The following is a 22,000-nucleotide window of genomic DNA, read 5'->3' as shown; positions in this document are numbered from 1 at the left end:
CGAGTAACGATGACATGTTGCGTGCCTGCAGAAACAGAACCTTGCCACATAATGGACTATATACGTTTTAATATTCGTATAACGTTACACAAAGTCACGATGACATGTACAGGTATACGCACACAGAACTATATAACGTACATGCTGGACTTCACGCATCAAAGTTCCTAAAATATCAAAAAAGGCAGGATGACATCTTGAGTATATGCAAAGACAGATCGAACTCTGTCGCATGCTCGACTCTACACATTTCAATATCCCTTAAACTTCAACAAAGGCACTATGACTTATTGAGTATATGCAAAGACAGAACTCTGTCGAATGCTCGACTATACACCTTTAATAAGTATTATAACATTAATTAAGTCACGATGACATGTACATGTATACATACACAGATATCTGTAACATGTTCGACTATACGCGTTTTAATATTCCTAGAACGTCACAACAAAGTCACGGTGACCTGTTAATGTACGCAAAATACATAATTTATTCGCCTTCAATCCATTACGTCAAAATAAAACACATGCACTAGAAAGTTGTCAGCCTTAGTGAGTCGGAAACAGATGGTATATATTTTCAAATTAAATATGCATTCAAGCGTTTCAAACTGTTTGACATTGCAATAAACTGCTTTGAAATTTGTTTACTCCCTATTTGAATGAATTAATCTCTGTCTTAACTCAAGGTTTTATCAGCACCGCGCTAACAATCGAACGAATAGCTGCTATGTTAAAATGTTCTAGACTGTACAAGTTTTGTTTAGACCAAAGAACTTAATTTTATTTAAAAAAATATCAGATTCGTTGACTTCTGTTGAGTTATGTTTGCCAGCGTCTATCTCAGTAATCAAGTCATCATGCACATGCGAGAAACTGCATCATGTTGTAAGTGTTTTATCTGTAATTAACAAATATACATCCTAAATTTAAGTTTTCACCGTTTCGACTATGAATGAATTTATTCTGCATATGTGATTTTCCTTTACCTTTTTTGCAATACACTTGCACCCCTTATTTTCGGTCATAATATAGTATTTTGTTAAAAATAATTTAACCAATAATAATTGAAATGTCTATATACACGTTTTCTTTGAATATTGGTTTAACCGAAAATAATACCCTATCTGCTGTGTATGTAAGCTTCCGGTACAAGCAGAACACATAAGTTAAATATTTCGTAAAAATAGAATGCACACGAATTGTACTACGTAAAAACTCTCAGCAATCGAACACAACAAGAAATATTTTATACATATTTTCTCATAAAGATGCACAGTTATACGCGTTATACATGTTCATCCGGTAGATGGAAATATATTCGAATATTTCTACTGGGAGTGTATTGACGTTTAAAATAAAGCAGTTATAATTATAATATATTGTGGGTTTAATATCGTATATAATAATTGTATAAAATTTGGTTGACTTGATATAAATTTTATATAATAATTGGTTCCTTAGTCGAGTTCAACTTAATATACAGAAATGAATGCCTGCTAACTAATTGAGGCATGGCATAACCTAATCAGGGTTGAAAGATAAATACATGTTTAAAATTCCTATTTGCACATGTTGTGTCAGTAATATTTATTAAGTGACAGATATAGCCTTACAATAACTAAAAATGTATTACTTATTACGTAAATGTTTTACGAACAATAACATGAGAAATACAAAAGCGTTTAGTCTCTTTAATAAATTTCTTAAAGATGATATGTTTGAGTAAATCCGAACTGAAAATAGCTGTATATATATATATATATATATATATAAACTATAAAGGTTACAACCAGCACTCCAAATATTTTATTAAAACACAAATTAATTTCATCATGATCATCAAAGTAAAACAACGTGACTTTGCTCTGTAAAACGGAAAATACATATCGATTTGGCTCACATTTTTTTCATACAACAATAAATGGAATTCTCTTGCAAATGTTTGCCTTCAAAAATTTACCACATGTAAGGTATATGCTATTGATATTACGCGTTCAAAAAAATATAACTTTATCCTCACTTGATATTGATATCATCAGGTTGATCAATCTTTGTATCAAGCTCCATTTGGTGTGACATTAATCACTAAAAGCTAAATGTTATTCGTATAACCCTAGTATTCGTGTCAGTGTCCTTATTACTGATGACACAAATATGAAAGCTGCGAAAACCAGGCTTAATGTTTGCGCGTGACGTGTCGTTTCAGAGCTGCATTTGCACATTGCATCGGGTACAACACTTTCGCGTGTGTGGAAGCAAGACTATTCTAAACGAAAATCAAGTATAATACAGAAGTATCGTGGCTGATTAGCTTTTCAAACATAAGAGACATTTGATAAGAAAATACAAGTAACTATTTTTGTAAAATGCTTATTTTCATCGGGTGTAATGTTGTTTTTTTCCCTTGAGTTAAAGTTTGACGTACTTTTTTGACCACAAGCATTTATCAACAAGTATGAAAATCATTGTATTTGATTATTATGTTAAGTTTAGCATAATCATTTCGCTCTTTCTTGATATGACAGAGCTATTTAAGTACAATCTTTTCAGATTATTACGCCCGACGTGACACACTTAAAGAAATATTTGATATTTGCTAAATAATTTTGATATTATATGTCAATGAGTGTCAAGAAAAATCCTGTTCATCATGAATATTCTTTAATGGATGTTTTTTTTTTCTTACAACTTTGCATTTAAAATTACCCTTTCACAAACAATGGAATGTCTATGGGAATGCAATTGTGCCATTTAAACGGTTAACAGTGATGTGATCGTGTAGAAAGCCAAGCGTATACAGCTTTCTGCGTTCTCCGTTCACCAAGAATTATGTTGAACAGCTATTTTCAATTTTGTGGGAATAACTTCTTATTATAATCAAATTAAGTATTTCATCCAACGTGGAAAACAAACACAAAAATCAACTTTATTACTCGCTTGCTTCTATAACAATAGTGTTCGAGATATATCACCTCTGAGGATAGTTTTTTAATCATTATATGCAACATCAAGCTAACTGCACACAGAAGATTTGTATGTGCTTTCTTTCCAAAAGCTACTTATAGTTCCCTCTTTTAATTGTGTTCTCATAACACTTCACCTCACATGAAAGTGTAACAAGCCACCAGAAAGAAAAATGACACATGGCCAAAAGAAATTAATAATGACATGGTCATAAAACACATACAACATGTATCAAACACAGTTCAAATCAAGTATAACCTATTAATAGGTTAACCTTTTAGCCTTTTAATAGGCCGTGTTTAGTTTGTCCAAATGACAGTTTTCCGCGAATGTTAAAAAAAGAAAACCATATTCTAGAGAGCCAAATGACACAAATGGCGAGGACTCATGAACATACTGTTTGGTTAATGAATGATCATTTGCCATTGATAAAAATTGACTTATATGAGTTTTTGTTTCTTAAAGTTTTTTTTATTAAACGTTGGTCAATTATGTTTTCCTTATCTTCCCAATTTTGGGTCTTCATACCTATCCTAGTTCATTAGATACTGGACCTTTTTTCCAACCTTCCTTTCTTACAGTAATTTTTCTACGGTGAATATAAAGTACTGTTCGACACTTCACTAGTAGAGGGCGCCACCTACACTTTGTTGTCATCAAGTCTAGAAAGGTAGTGGCTTCTGTTTCCGGCCATACATCATAAGAAGTGGTCGCCATCTTCACTTGTGTTGCTATCAACCCATCTGTAGTTTCAAGTCTGTAAATGAAGGCATAATATATTACTACACACAATTGAATTTGAATATTATGTTCTTTCAAGTTAGTGTAGATTCCATTTAACCTGCTCGACTTTGAAATCAGAGACAACAAACATCTAATTAAATGTAAATCAATTTAAGAAGTGATTAAGCTGATAATTTGGTTATTATGCCCATGCCCCAAACACAATGTTTTAATGAAGATTAGTGATTACTGGATAAAAAACATTGAACTAAGAGAGCAAAAATAATTGTTTGGTTGATTTGGTTTTGCTTTTAGATGTACGTATATAGATGTGTGTATGTATTTAACAGTATTTCACTCATATCACAAGTTTGATAACATACTGGAACATTTCCATTGGCAAGCTAAGCTGAAATTAGCAGTACTTCTTTAACCATATATATGACAGAAACTAACCAATAACCTACGCAAGGAATGACCTGTCTGAGGTTCAAACTCACATTTCTAGAATTATAAGAATTGTTTATTGAATCTAACAAAAAATAAACTTTTCTGAAAACAAAATTCACAATTAAATATATATATATATATATATATATATATAACAAGGTATCCAACTCGAAATCACCCGAAAACGGGATGCATCGCTTTGAAAAGCCATTTCTTCATCAATTTTGCAGCGATTTTCATGAACCCGGTCTTATTCAACGCGGAAATGAATTTCCTTTCTGAAATGTATATATCTTGTTATATTTCTACACATCTTGGGTCAAATTGTAAGAAACAACACTATACACAATTCGCTTGACCTACTTGACAATGATCAGACAGTATTCATGAATAAAAATTTCCATTTGTGAAGACACACCTTCTCATTGGACCAATGAAATCACTCGTGTGTTTAAAATGTCAGTTCGTTGAAATGCATGTAAACACAGGTTTCAAACGGCGCTGGACAGTTAGTTTTGATGCATAATGCAACGGCAAGCACGGTAAGAATATGTTTTTTTTCATACGTTTTATTGAATTGTGGTATCGAGGTCCGTGAACTATGCATGGAAAATGCCCTTTACTCCGTGAAGATTTCAGTCATGAATACTTTCTGATCGATGTTAACTGGGTCACGCGAGTTGTGTATCGTGTTATTTCTTAAAGACCAAGGTCCATAGTCCAGGGCAACTTTCTTTGATTAACAGGAGGCATTGGATTCAAGGGGATACAGCCATAAAATTACCTCTCCCAGGGTCATTATCATGATTTATATTACACTGACCACACGCCAACATGGTTAGAGTTCAGCAGGTGTTTGTTTGGGGGATATATCTAGATATCAGATGAACAAGCCTTTCAATATCTGATTTCAAAATAAATTAATTAAAAGTGAATAAATGAATAAGCTATTGAAAATGCATTTATTGTAAAATACAACTTAATATTTTTTTTGCAAATATTCAATGCATTAATAATGGATAATAATATATATACAATCGCATATATAAATTGTCACGTGATTTTATACAAAAAAATAAGAAGAAAAAGCATGTTAGATACACAAAAAAAACAAAAAGCAAAACTCGTGGTTTTTAAAATAAGATTGTTGCAAATGCAGTTGGAAATATATTACATACATCATAAGTATACAGGAGATGAATATACCGGTATTATGACATATCATTTATCAGTCTTGATCGTATAGATAGCGCATTTTTGATAAACAGTGACAGATAAATAAGTTCCATTTTATCCACCGTTTTTAGTTGTTTCAAATATTTATAAACAGATGGTTTGATATAATAGTTGTTTTTATGTATTTTTTTTCTAAAATCATTATACAAAGGGCATACACAAACAAAATGATATTTATCTTCAATGTAATTTAAATCACAGAACATGCAGTATCTTACAGATTTTTCCTCTACATTTCTAGCGTATCTACCCGTTTGAATTCTCAATGAGTGTACAGATAAACTAAATCTACTCACATATGCTCTTAATGATTTAGGTAGAATATTTAGATATGGTTCATATACTAGAGATGCTTTAATATAAACTGCCTATACATATCCTTCATAGAGCTTTCGTTCACAGAATTGTAACATTTAAGTTAAAAAGAGCTTTCAACATAAAATGTGTCTTTCGACATAACATAGCCCTCAGCATGTTTGTACAAGGTCAACGACTTTAGGAAATTGGTTAAAATTCTAACTTCAACTGGGCCTCTGATGATGGCATAATCAGGCACAAAACCTACTATTTTGCACTGATAATCTTCTTGACAATTCCATAAGTAATGGAACAAGTTGACCAAGTATTTGTAAAATTATTGCAAGACATATACATTTCCAGAAAGAAAATTCATTTCTGCGTTGAATAAGACCGAGATCGTGAAAATCGCTGCAAAATGTATGAAGTAATGGCTGTTCAAAGCGATGCACCCCGTTTTCGGGTGATTTCGAGTTGGATACCTTGTTATAAATATATATATATATATATATATATATATATATATATATATAAATACTATCGCGACCGTTGGGCGAAGCCGAAATCCAGTTTTGCAGAGTTAAGTCGACCTCGACCATTATGTCGAAGGCGACTTAATTCTCGTAATTAATTATTAATTATCTGTCGACGATTACGGTTTGAAACTTTGTACGTTGATACAGTTCGACCTAGCAAATATTTAAATACATTTGAAGACGTTTTCAAATGTTAAATGAATTTTTCATGATTTTTTTTTAAATAAATATGTATATGGTTATAAAATCCAGGCTTAGGGCGAAATTTAAAATATGTGGAATTTATTCTCCAAAACTAATAATATATGTTGTGGGTTTGACCCTATAAAGATTGTTTTTCGAACGCCGCCTTTGATAGTGCAGTTTATATAACGTTGGTTAGTTGATTTAGGCTTAAGAAATACATTTCAAAATTTCGACTTGTCCAAAAACACAGAGTTTTCTTTTCTAAACCGGAAACCGCTACGCAGTGAATGTTAGCAATCATAGCACCTTAATGTTGCTTTTGAGTAAAAATTCATGCATTACTGTTCTCAATGGTAAAGTTATTTTATTCAAATTTAAACAATATAAATACGACAACGCCATAATAAAATAACCACAACCGGTTTAGTCTTATTGTTGATCCAATTTCAGATTGATTGCGCGAAAATGATATAATTGGTACTATTTAATACTTTCTAGTGATGATGAATGTTTCTCCCTTGATTATTTTATGCAATTTCATAATTGTTGTGTTCTGGATTCATTAAAACGAATATGCTGCACTGTCACTTTATTATATGAAGGGCAATATTATGACAGTTTAAGCATCTTCTCTTACATTTGATGTTTTTATTTGTTAAAGAAATAGCATTATGTCGAAATATGAGAACGCATCTTTCTTTTGCCGCCGAAAAAGAATCTCATTATAAACCATATGTAATCGATTTAATGTTCATTCTTATGAGTTTTGGATTATTAGAGTGCTATACTGCCAGGCAGCTTGAGTTTCACCCCCTTACATTTCATAAATAGAAGACAATACAAATATCGACATATCAACAAATAATAAAGTAAAATTACAAAAACCGTTGAACCTGTATTAAGCAGCCATCTATGGGAAGCAGCAGATCTGACCAATTAGTGCAGGTGGCTGCTTAATAGAGGTGCATTTGCACTATATAAGGTCATTTTGGAAATCAAAATTGTGCTTGCTTATGACAAGTGTTTGAAAACAGAGGTGGCTACTAACACAGGTTGTACTGTAGTTATTTCAAACGTATGAATTTTCAAAGATTAGAACGTCTAAATGTGTAACTGTGTCCTAAATAATGTGTATGGTATCGCCGTATTGTTGTACAAAATGCATAATTTATAGTATTCATAAATAAACATTAAAATTAAGAAAAAATCAAAGCAGGTAATACAAACTATTGCTTTCAATGATCATGTTTTCCACAAATATACACTCTAAGACAATGCACAATTTTACACAAAAATACTGCAACATGCTTAAATTGGCAATAATTTCTAACGCTTTATTAATCTGTAAAGGATTTTAAACACACATGGTAGGCATATATTCAATTCACGAAACTAGTTCCATTATAGTTTGCGCATGTGTTAATTTCCAGCATTAGGTAGAATTTTCTCGAGTATAAAGCATTGAGACAATCAGTTTACCTTGTATAGGTGGTATTTCTAGGTTTTATTGTAAATTATTTTATATAAATAGGATATTGATAATATGATTTATTGTTCATAGTATTAAGTGTTTGTTTTTTCCTTATTAGTAGACTTCTACGCTTCTCTCCGGGATATTCACAAATATGCATTAAACACGTAATCAAACCAGTATTATGTCTAAATGTCTGAACTCGTATTCCAGTCTTCTAATTTCAATCAATGTTATCCAAATGAAAGATCTACAATCACAAAGGTATTCAAATAAAAACATTGTATTTACTGCATGTAAATAGATTTAATTCGGAACTCGCACGCTGTGGGTTTTTCCGATTTCTGAGCGCACGGGAGGTACAAACATTGTCATTAATACAGTAATGACCAGTAACGTCGATATCCGATTTGCTTCCCATTCAGTAGTGGATAATACGTATTTAAACGACAGTAGTGTTTCTTTTAGGAAATGTCAAAATTCAAGTATTTTGTTGTTATATAATATTATTATTATCATTGATAATTACACATAACAAATCTAATAAAATTAAACACGATCGAGATTAGTTCATTTAAAGAAAAAATGATTAAATCATGGTATTTTTTATCAACTATAACGAACGTTTGAGCAGAAAAGTGGTGTTGACTATCAGCGATAAGAGAAATTATTGATTCACTCTCTTTTAAAATATGCTAGTCAGCTTTTGTTTGTACCTAACGCGTGTGCTCAAACATCGGAAAAACCCAGACATGAGAGTTCCGAATAACAACTATTGTCAGCACTTCGACTGTGCGGCATTTTTATTAAAACGTGGCAACAAATATGAAAGATGGTGCATATTAAACATTAGAAATATCATATTATTCATTGTTAAAAAAGTTGGGATGTGTGGCTTATTCGTCAACATTTTCTTCAGAAAACGACGGACGTTATTTCCCAAACTCACCGAAATGCGTACAAATGACAAACAAACACAACGCCAAAAATTTATACAAAATAAAATTAAACGGCCACTGTTTCGATAAAACATAGATCTATTTAAGCTTTTGAATTCGTTTTACATGTGCGAAATGTTCATGAGCTATTTTAGTGTTACCGGTATCTTTGTTTTAAAGCGTCATTATGTAGTTTATGCTTATGTCATAGACCATATATCATACATTGTATTTTACGAGAAAAATAAAATGCGTATGATGATCAAAATAAAATGCGTCCGGATAGTTTGAAGTTAATACCCTAGTGACATTGATGCAACAACAACTTCACCAGAACAAAGAAGAACACAAACATGAGATATAAGCTAAAAGGTATGGTGCTAACTAAAACGGTGTATGAAATGCTCCCTTATGCTGGAATTGTTTACACAATGTCCTTTGAAAACAAATATTGATATAATATGTTAATAATAATAATAGTTTCGTAATGCGAATACATGCTAAAAATATAATTTCAAATGTGTGAGTTTATGCTTTTTAAGAGGACGCATCAAGTCACTGGTTTGACCATCCGTTTCCTCGCCATTTCGTCTGTTCGTCCGTCCCTAATCAATTCCAGAAACTATTGAATCCGTTGTATTCAACTATAAAACATCGTGAACTACCAAGAGGAGATGCGGATTAAGTATTATCGTTCCGGGTCAATTATATCCATCTGACTTATGTACTTTGAATATTTCTGCAATATACATAAACATTCCTCGCCAGTTCTGAGAAACAACTTAACGGTTTTTATGGAACTATAAACAGCCTTAAGTACAATATATGATGCGCATTTCTACATGTAGCTCCGGGGAAATGATTTATGTTTGAGTAATTGCTCTTTAAAGATTTCTACATTTTACATAAATACTTTTTCGTTTCTACATTAATTCAGGTAACTTTATTGTTGAGGCATAAAAAAACAACTCTACAAATGTTACATTTTCCAACCAATTTGTACGTGAAAGGGATCTATTGGTGTATCAGACAACAATATATAATATTGAATGCCTATTCTTTCATTAAAATGGACAACAACAAAAACGCATTAACATATAAGCAAATAGAAAAGATCAAGTTAAAATATGAATTCCAAACGAATGCATACTGATAGATTAACACGTCTGAATGCTCTACTGTGATCAAAATAATTGGTATTGTACCGCCGTATTTTTATGTGAATGCATATAGTACTCATGAATATACATTTCATTCAGATAGTGTATATTTACTTCAATGCAGATGTGTCCCACTAATGTACACTCTAATTATTAATGAACAATTCACACACAAATACTGCTAAATGCTTGATAATCTAAAGTTCATAGAAATACCCAAAACGTTGATTGGGCAGTGTGTTGTCATTATTACTCATAATAAGTTATGATAACTGGCATTACGAGAAGACTGATTTGAAGTACAGCTTTATATATAAGAAAGTTGTAATTAAAATTTTCAGCATTCAATACAGAATATTTATTTTCATTTATAGTTGTATGAAGTTACGTTTGGTAAAAATGTTAGAAATTACATTTAGCTACATATGCATTTTGTTTTATGAATTGAAAATTGCAAATTATTCATAATTATTTCCAAACACAACTTTCTAGTTATCAGCATAACAATGTGATGACAGGCTACGTTGGTGTGTATTTTTAAGTTTGTTAGGTCCCCCCCCCCCCCCGCGTAAAAAAGTTGTTTGTTTCAACTAATATTGCCAAAAAGGAGGATATGTACGTCGGCCTAACGTTTTAATTTGACAATTGTTTTACACTATATTTTATACTATACACACGCTATTTTGAAACGTCAAAAAAATTGTTAAGGGTCGGTTGCAAAAAATAGGGACGGTCGGATCAGTGGAAACAAACAACTTGATAAAGCTTTTGTGCGGACCAAGCTCAAGTCCCAGCTCTCCTATCTAGTCAGTGTACACTCATGAAAGTTGGGCTTACGTTTGAAAGATTTTCAGCAACTTTAAATGAAAGATATTTTGATGTCGTCTTGTGCTGTGGGAGCGGTGCGGGGTACCCGGAGGAAATCCCCCCTTGTTCGGTATGATGACCACAAACAAAGCTCAAATGCACCAGGAGCAGGAATCAAATCCGGGTCGCCTAAGTGATAAGCGAGTGTGCAAACGAGCGTTCCGATAAAACGATAAAGATTAATACATTTTACCCGACGGCATGTTCCGGTTTTCCACGAAGAACGCGATAACGTCCGACGAATTTTCTTTTATGTTTGACACAAGTGAGTGCATACTTATAAATGTTTCATTTAATGGTTGGTTGATTGATATATCGATTGGTTTATAATTACAAATCAAATGCAGCTACTGAAGATGTAGACTTCTTTTCATTTTTTACGCAAATCTCCACATCGCTGTTTGACAGGAAATAAACTAATGGTGCACTGTTACTTAAAATAAAATTTAGCATAAAAACAAAACATGCGTATCATAATTTCGTTCTCGATTGGTGATAATTTATAGCAATAAAGTGGAAGGCTACTCAAAAGTATGAGTTTAAACACACCACATCTTCAAAAGAAACACAAACAAAATGTGCCGATTTCAGTTTACATAACTGGAAATAAGCACCAATTTGTAAGACAGAAGAGTGCGACGGTTATGTCGTCAGTGTTTGAATGGCATTTGTTCAAATGAGTCATATAATTATCGTATTATGTATGTTCATCCTTTTGAAGAAATTTGTTCAATGACCCATTGGCTTTAGTGAAAACCGAGAAAAAACAAAGTGACATTAACAGCTACTCATAAAGCTATTTCAAGAAAAATGTTTCACCACTTAAGAAGTCCAATTCATTGTTCTCAATACTGAGCGAATTGTACATTCTTTCCTCAAAATCCATTCGATGTTGATATAAATAATTACACTAGGCTTGTTATTGTTGTACTATTGCTCTAAAATAGAAAAATAGAAATGCTCTTGAGACATCTGCTCCCTAATGCTAGAAATGCATACAAATAGAAACTGTTCTTTCAATATAAATAAGTAATACTCCAGCTGCCCAAGATGTGTCGCTCTATCAACAATTAACATGCTTAGTCCTTTGTACATGGCAAATGACCAACTGCCAAAACAGCACGGCATACTACGTAAGAACACACAAAAAATACAAACGTCATTGAATAAAGCTGGGATCAATGCCTTGGAAAGGTAAACGATAAGCATTGTGGTTTAAACAAGTTTGTGGGTACTGGAAACTCACACTTTGCACAGCGATCTTCAAACAACATATTAGTGTAAATAGAAATTTACCTCGTATGATCGTTAATAAAAATAAAAGGAAACAATGGAGAACGCATGTGTTCAATCGAATTACGATTCAATTAATCAATGTTCAGAAATAACCAGAGCAACAATTACATTGTAACAACTTTCTGAGACACATTGCAATGTAAGAATGAACAAATATCAGTTACTTCTTGTTTAGGTCAAAGCATCTTTGTGCAAGTGCTAGAAGAAGAAAGACGATATTGTGGTTGTTAAGACCCAACTTGTACCGATTGGTTGTGTATGCATATAGAACAGAAGAATTTCAAAAACAATTAAAATATATAAATATAGCATAAAAATAACTGAATAATGTTATACTAATGTTTTACCAATCAACAGAAAGTAACTATTAGGTAAAATATATGTGTTAACCATATTAAATGTAACGACGCTAAGAGAGTAAAATATTAATTACTACAAATGTAAAGTCATTTTTGGATTAAAAAAGCATTAACAATTAGAAACGTGTATTAACTTCAATGATGAGGAGAGCATATTTACGACAAGTGCCAGGGATCTATGATCACGTGATACATTGTTGTGGTACTTCAACGGAATAAAATGGTGTCTATAATGACAGAACGGGTATTTGTTTTTTTGTTTTTGCTTTTCAAAAACATTAAATAGTACGAATGTTTCTTGCAGCACATAATCTAAGCAACAATATTACGAATCCATAGGCGCTTAACTTGTCTGTGTACTCACTGTCGTTTAGGAGATTACACTGCAGAGATTGTTCAAGTGAACGGATATTTTGTCAACGATAGCCGTAAAACTAATAAGCCGAAAACTATAAAACGACCATATCATGTCTGTTTTAATAAATTTGAGAACACAATAGCGTAAAAACAGAATAATTTAATACCGGTATTTGTGTTGTAAAGGCAATTGGTTTGATTCTCAAACAATTTAAAACCATTTAAGTGCATTTTATGCAGGGCTAAAATAGATTTTGTGGAGCGTAATCGATTGTTCAATACACATGTTTGTTTTTTAATTGTTTTAAAAACTTAATTGTTCGTGATTTCATTGAATATTTTTTGGTTGATATCAGTCATTGATGACCAAAAACGGCTTCGCTTCTACAGTCCTATATTCATTCCATTATCGTTATTTATCATATAGGTATCATATTAAGTTCAGATGCAACTCGTTACGAAAACAGGCTTCCATTGGACAGCAACAGTTTACAATGATAAGTGAATAGAAATAGGACTGCCAGGTCGTCTAGAGCATTACCAGTGACAGAACACACTTAACACAATCCAGTATGCATATATAACTTTTCAAACCAAGTTGTCTCAGACAGTTTCAAATAAAAAAATAGATGTGTCCATAGGACACGAATACCGCGCTGATGAACGCTTATCACAAAATTGGGTAATACTTTCCAAGTAACGCTACAGACAGAATCCAAGTATTAAAACTTACAAAGGACAATTACACAGTGTGCAATGTAGTGTTATTGTTCTGTTATACAGCACTTTTTGTTCAATGATTTCCTTCAGCGTATGGAGTAACAAGTTAATATCACTTAAAACTTCAAGTTATGCTACAGACAAAAGGCAAGCAAAGCATTAAAACTTGGTTCCTTTGCACTGCACTTCTTCTCAAGGATATTTTTTGCATATGAAGTTTCAAGTCTATATCACTTATAGTTTTCAAGCAATGTTCATGACAAAAAAGAATAACATTTACAAAGGGCAATTACTAAAAATATGCAAGAAATGGCAATGGTTATTTTGCACTGCAATCCTCCTCAATGATATATTTAAGCCTATGAAGCTTCTATTCAATAGCACTTATATCCTTCACCGCGGACGGACGGACAGAAGTGACTCTTATAACCCTTCACCCATTCTAATTTTCAAGTCTATATCACGAACAGTTTTCAATTAATCATGAAAACCCACGTATACAATTAAAAAGGGCAATAACTAGAAAAGATTAATTGTTCTTTTGCACTTCACCTCTCAATTATGTCTTTCAGCATATGAAGTTTTAATTCAATATCACTATAAGCTTTCACCACGAACGAACGAACGGGCAGACGGACGGACGGACACAAAGGGGTGAATCTTAATGCCATTCACCTATTCCAAGTTTCAGGTCTATATCACGTTTAGCTTTAAAGGCGATATTATTATAGCGACATTTGAACACAGTCGCTTCGTTTGTCACCCAAAATGTCGTGTTTCGATTCGTGTGTCGTGTGTCGCGGTGTAAAATTAGACCGCGACACACGACATTCGAATAAAAAGGGCGACATTTGAATAATAAAATGTCGCGTGTCGCTTCGTGTGTTGCCCAAAATATCGTGTGTCGCTTCGTGTTTCGTCCTTTGACAATAACGACCCACGAAGCGACGCACTATATTTTGGGCGACACAGGAAGCGACGCGCGACATTTACCACGATATATCGCCTTTTGGGCTACCTACAAAAGGGCGACATTTGAATAATAAAATGTCGTGTTTCGATTAGTGTGTCGCGCAGATTGTCATTTGTATGATGATGTAGGGACCTATACAAACTGCTTGACATATTGAATATTTCTGCTGAAAAACAATTCATGTTCTTGTTTTATTTGTCTAGCAAATAAAAGTAGTGTATGGTAAAGCTCGTAAGTGGTGTGCCTTTAAAACTTTAGGTCTTACTCTTTAACGAATTATGTTATTTTCTCTTGAGAAAACACTTAAGGAAAAACATTACAATAGAGCTATATCCATTCACATATAAATATACAACTGATATGGATCGATTTATTAGTTCTTGTACTACGAATTGACTGAGGATGTTAGGTTTTTGGTATTTGTCTGTGTGATTTTAAATATGTTTAAATAGTAAACTATATATATATATATATATATATATATGATAGAGTTAATGCTAAGTTAGCTTCATTTACAAACTTCCATTAAAACTGTATGCCCGGACATGCGCACAGTATATGCAATGACATATTTACATGTACGTCACCGAAGCTGTTTACATGTATATACAGCATTATCGTGTTACATAGAATTCTAACAAATGAAACACGATTGCGATTAGTTCATCTAAAGAAAAATGATTATTCGTGGTATTTGTATAAACTATAACAAACATTTGAGGAGAAAAAGAGTGGTATGTAATATTTAAAAAAAAGAAATTGTTGATTCACTCTCGTTTAAAATATGCGAGCCAGCTTTTGTTTGTACCTACCGCGCGTGCTCAAATATCGGAAATACCCAGACCGGATATTTCCGAAAAACAACTATTACAACCGTTTGCCGTTGTAGTCATTCACAACACAGAGGTATTACTCGCTGACCCGCACGTGCATGCGTAATTGAAACAGTTATACCGGTCAGTGATGCAGAATTAAAACAAATACGGTGAGAAGCGCAAACTGGCAAAATACTTTAAGGCCGTAAAAAGTTATTTTAGATTTAAAATGAACGAATTATCATTCAAAAATGGTAGTATCTTCAAAGTGCGTTTGCTAGTCACCCGACAAGCTGATCAGGGAGGTAAAAGACACCCCTTTGGCTGCAAGAAAAAAAGAACTCTGCGCTCTACATAGTATGTTTTGGCAAAAATGTCAGACTAAATAACAAAATATGCACTTGCATGTCCTATGTGCGATAAATACCGACCGAATGCGAAAGAACATCTACTACCGCATGCAATTCCTTAACGTCCATGGCGAAATGTGCCATTTAATTTGTTTGCATTGAACAACAAGTTGTCGTTGCTTGCAGTCGCCATTTATAGATCAATTCGTATGAGTGCACTTCAAGCATAAGTGTTATTCACAAACTCAACGTACACTTAAGGTAACGCATCCGTAATGATTTCCCGCGATTTCTTCAAAGATCGAAGAGTCTTATTGCCTGTTTACTTATGGATATCTAATTTCAACAGGTTGTGTGACGTTCGTGGCCGAGAGGTTAAGGCGATAGACTAGAAATAATTTGGGATCTTCCCGCGCAGGGTCGAATCCTGCCGACAACGCATACTTTTGCGACGCGTTTTATTTCTTTTCTAACGTAATTTGATTTAATATAGCATAAAAGCTATGTTTATTGTTAAATATGTCGCAATTGTTATCATTTGTTTAATGTAATTTTTAAAATTACATAACGTTATGGCTAAATTGGGTGATTAACAGCTGAAAATACGAATCATGCATGTTGCATTTTTATTTTTATTTCAAAAAGTAAACTGTAAATCTGTATATTTCTTGGTATGTTTGCTGTATATACTGTATCTATAAAAACTCACTTCAAAATATTACATAAATGACACTATTTTGAATTTTATGACACTTTGTTTTTAACCAACTCAATTTCTACTTTGCTGAAACCACTTACATTTCATGGCGCTCTGCCATAGATACCATGTTATAAAAAATGTTTGTAAAAGAATATAAAGAAGTGAACCTTCAGCTGCTGGAGCAGTATTGCATTCTCATTATATACAATTAGTTGGTCCTTTATTTAAGGCAAGTGACCAATTGCCTTAACAGTACAAATCAGCACAATACAAAACAACATAAACACATATAAGAATAAAGCTGGGGTCACCGCCTTGGAACGGTCAATGCAAAGCATTGGGGGTTTAAACCGGTTTTAGAGCGCTCAACCTAACACTTGGCCCAGCAATATTCATGATACTTATACGTGTAAATAAAATTAAACATCATAGCATTGTAGCTCAAATTAAATAATAATAAAAGGGAATTAAAACACATTTAATTTAATTACCATTTTATTACTCAATGGTAGGAAAGAGACCAGAGCAACAGAGTTACAATTTTTTGAGGAACGATGAAATGAAACTACGAACTAGTGTCAACTACGTCCCTTCTTTTTAAAAAAAGATTTAAGAATATAGCATCATAAAGTTAATATTTCAGATCATCATCGCGCAAATACAGGAATAAGCAGCAATAATGGGTGTCAAAGATCCATATTACATAGCTTGGTTGTTTATGTGACTTCAAAAAATTGAAAATAAATCAAACACGAAACACCAGAGAGAAAATATTAATACAATTTAACGCTTTAAACCCGATGACCTATGCATGTAGACTTAAACAGTGAAAGTATGTCGTATGAAGCAATATAGAAGCGATGAAGTAAAAAAATTCAATGTAGCCAAGAACAGTGAAAGAGTATCGTATGACGCAATTGAGAAGCGATGACACGATGATGTGAAAAAAATCTAGGGGCAGTACTGTAAAATAAAAAATAAAAATATTAAAGGGGCGGTACTGTACAATCGCAATACCAATAAAACCAGCTTAGGTGATTGAATATTTAAGAATCAAACATATAAAATGGTAATTCCATTAATAATTCCAAAATTTTAAGAGAAGAAATATATAGTGAATCAAAACCCAACAAGCATGTGTTTAAAAGTACGTTCACATCACATCCGTTTGATAAAAATGAGTTAATTAAATTGAAAAGTTTAATATAAACATTTTCTTAAAGATATTTTAATTTGCGAACATCAAAACATCTCCATAAAATGATGGGTGGGAAATTCAATTAGTTAGATGCCATTTTAAAGAAACATTATAGTTTGATATTTAATCATCATACGTTGAGTAAATTTTAGCGAATTTACTTCGTAGGTTACTCCGTAGAATACTTATTTTATCTTGTTTAAACTTTAAACACCTTTACTGCATCTTTGCACGCCTACTGCATACCCATATTTGGAAATCTAGATGAATTATGGAACGTTCATATACCCCAGCGGTTCAAATAAACAGGACAAAAGCCGAGCGTGGGGTGGTTTTGAAAAAAATCAGTATATTTTTTAAAGCATGCAAAGCCTACCTACACATTTGCATGTAGTTCAGTGAAATGATGCTGATTAAGAAAATTATACATTATATTATATTTGGAAAGGTTCCCAATACGCGTGCGCTACCTTAAGCAGAGTAGATTCTCCTAAACCTTTTACATCTGATAAAGGTCCAAAGTTCTCATTTAGAGAGTTTGTCTGATTTTGCAAAACAGTGAAATACTTGTCTTGGCTGGGCTGGTCAAGGCACGGCAGTTAGATAAGAACAAAGCATATCACGGCATGCTGGGCGAGATTAGCAGGTAAGGGAAAGCTTGGGACAGACAACGACATGGAAGGTCACGCAAGGGAAGGGAAAAAATATGTTGGACAGGCTTTGTCGGAACAGACAGGACAGAGCCTGGGATACCTTAATATTCGAATTCCCAATACCTAGCTTGGTATTATTACTTGGATCGATATTCATTTAAGTTCGAATACCCAATACAATGGAAGAAACTTCCCGTTCGGGAAACTAGGGGAATCCCAATATTGGTTTCCTGATCGGGAAACTCATAGACAAAATTTGCATTTTTATTCCCGATCGGAAAATAAAACAGCAATTTTATGGTGGGTTCAGAAAATGGGCTAAGGGAAACTTTAAGATACAAAAAAATCTGTTTTTAACAACGCCTTTCTGTAGAGGAAATACATGTGTAATTTTTTACCGTGAACATTTTGTTTAAGTCCATGGTTTTCTTTCAATAAAGTTGCGAACTTTGTATGATCTACGTAAACATGTTAATGTCAGTGGTTTCCCGAATTAGAAACCAAATTTCCTGATCGGGAAACTATCAGAATTGACTGAATTGCTGTTCATGCTTGTGGACTTTATCTAGCACTGACAATTGCTCTTTTCTACGAAAGCCTATAAAAACCACTTAAACTTTAAATAAAAGAGTGCAAACATGTATTAACGCAAAAAAGGCGTTTCTATGCAAATAAACACGTAATATCGAAAACAAACGCATTATAACGTTAATAAACGTGTAATAACGCGAAATAAAGGCATACTAGTTCGAAATAAATGCGTACAAATTCTACAAAAGGCGTAATAACGCAAACTTAAAGGCGTACAAACGCTAAAAATGTCGTAATAACGCCAAACTTAAAGGCGTGCATACGCTAAAAAGGGCGTAATAAGGTAAAGAAAAAGGCGTACAAACGCTTAAAAAAGGCATAACGTCAACCTAAAAGGCGTACAAACGCTAAAAAGGCATAATAACGCAAACTAAAAGCGTACAAACGCTTAAAAGGGCGTAATAACGCCAAACTGAAAGGCGTACAAATGCTAAAAAGGCGTAATAACGCAAACTAAAAGCGTATAAACGCTCAAAAAGGCGTAATAACGCCAATATCAAAGGCGTTCAAACGCTTTAAAAAGGCGTAATAACGCCTTGTGCACTATATAAAGTGATGGCTTCTTTGAAGACGTTAATTCAAATCAAAGCGTTATGAGTACATTTGAGTTTATTGAATTTGTAAAGACAATTTCAGTCTTTCTGGAAATCGTCCCTGAAAGTCAGCATAGGCAACCGACATTTGTACAGATTCAACTTATTGTCATCCCCTATGAATGGATTGGTTTTATACGGAATACTCGATAGTGCGACGATGCTGTTATTGTAACCATCCACACCGGAAGGCGACAGTACGATGGCGATAACATGTCATAATGATGTTGATAACGCGACAGTTCGATTATGAAAACGCAATATCACGAAATTTCGCGTTTTCGTTATCAAGGTACTATCATCGTGATTGCGCGTTTGCATCGTACTAATATCGAGTATTGCGTTTAAGATCAACCCGTTCATAGGCAATATCCATATCAGGATTGCGTATATTTGCCCGTTTGCAATTAGTAAGACAGCTTGATTTCAATTTTCAATCTTAAGCATCATGGCTAGATTGTTTTCATTTATAAACCGAAATGAAATATACAAGTTTATTTGTATGTGATGAATGCAAATTACAACTGAAAAAAACGAAAATTACATCTTTGTCATCAATTTAATTATTTAGAAACGTACAGTTTAAACATAAATTTGTGAAATCAAGATATACGCAAAATATCTTTTTTCAACTGTATTTCTTGTTCAACATAACCAGAGATGACACATTTTCAGTTAAAATACAGTTTTAACTTGTGTCACTCGTAGTACGATACGTAATGCTGCTTGAGCGATGAAACTGTATAAACATATATTAACCAGCATGTGCACTTGCGCATCCGGATATTTTGGATCATGTTTACGTATGCACAGTTATGGCCCATATTTAGCAAAAAAGGACTGTAAAACTGTGTAACACGTAAATCTATAGTAGTTTTGCTAGATGATTGATACTTAACAACACATTTTCAGCATGTAAATGTAGGCACTTTAGTATCTTGATGCATTTAACATGTAAACATATTTAAGGACCCTTTTTGCAAAACGACAACAACAACCCAATAGCATTAAAGTCTTTTTTCGCGTATAAAACAAAAACTGTGTAACTGCTAGCTCGATTATGCGTGTCTTATATTAATATTAATCACCACGTGTTTTCCGTATTCAATTAGTGTTCAATGCTCCTGCTGCATAAATTGTCGCAAGTCATCTACGTTAAACGCGATGTAAAAGAGCTACGCCCAATTAAAGAAACACTATTTATACGGGCAAAAGCCCGCGAAGCGGGCGTTGACCGTTCATACATATGGGAATTTAGACATAAAATTACATAAGAATACCACATATGGATACGTCTCAAAAAAATTTGCCACGCGACATATATTTTCGCGATGCTATTTATGGCCTTGAACAAATCAAAAACACTTTGACATATGCTAAATCACATGTAAATACATACCTCAGGAAAAGTTATATCAATGACATCATAATTGTGTAGCGAATCGCACTAAATATTCTCGCATTATTTGTTTTTCTTCGCAACCGTTCCAGAATTAAGTCATTACTCAATTATCTCCCCTGAATGCTCTTCTTCAGTGAGTATAAGCCGAAGACTGGTTCACTACATATAGTTACAGTCTTTACCAAACACAATTTAAGTGAACATAACCCGTCTTAAATATATTGCCGAATCTTAGATTTCTGTCGAATTTATTTGCTTTGATCTTTTCGATATCTTAATGTTATTATTATCCTGACAAATCACAAACGCTTGTTAAAAAATTATTTGTTTTAAACATTATAGTTGGCATCTCTATTCTTCCAGTATTCTCGCGGTATTTCAATAACGACACCCTACTGTTTATTTGTCAGAATTGACGCATTTTCATTCGCTCTCAAAAAGCATTCTATACATAGATGGTGACGTCACTTCGTTATTGCGAGTAAGACCGGTGTGTACACAATGTCTCAGAAAGACGTTTTACGTGTGATTATGAGCAATATTCTGGTAAGTTGTCGTTGTTATCCACCAGAAACACATTTATTCACAAAATTTAAAGATATTCCGATCTAACTTTTTAGTCTTTTAGCTTTAATTTTTAACGTATTTACACCTCGTCTGCTCGCACTTTACCGATATCCCGAAAGGTTACATATCACTATAATTAGTTTAGGCCTAAAACCACAAAATCCGATACCGTTGGATTTTCGTACTACAATCTTACGTAAAAAATCTTCCAGATTCGAAATCAACAAAAAACAAGACATTTATAAATTGTCTGCATTATTGATCAAATTTTAAGATATTTGTTGGTTTTCCGTTTTTAGAAGCTGTTCTGCGAAGCCGAAGGCAAGAGCTGAGCATTATACAAGCCAGGGCTCGAAATTAACACTCGCACACTCGCAAAATGCCAGTGAAAAATACTGATTGCGAGTTAAGTTTTAAGCCACTAGTATTTTTTTGCGAGTACATAAATAGTGGGAAAAAACTAGTAATATAAATGCACTCGACGTCATGAACGCTAAACCGTAGGTCAATTTATAGAACGTCTGAATACCTGTATGCGGAAGCGCACACCTTGTATGTAGACGGGTATACTTATAGTACAGATACGAGGATAG

Source organism: Dreissena polymorpha, chromosome 13 (genome assembly GCF_020536995.1).
Source record: "Dreissena polymorpha isolate Duluth1 chromosome 13, UMN_Dpol_1.0, whole genome shotgun sequence".
In the NCBI taxonomy this organism is placed as follows: Eukaryota; Metazoa; Mollusca; class Bivalvia; order Myida; family Dreissenidae; genus Dreissena; species Dreissena polymorpha.
Note: the sequence above shows the minus strand (reverse complement) of the source record.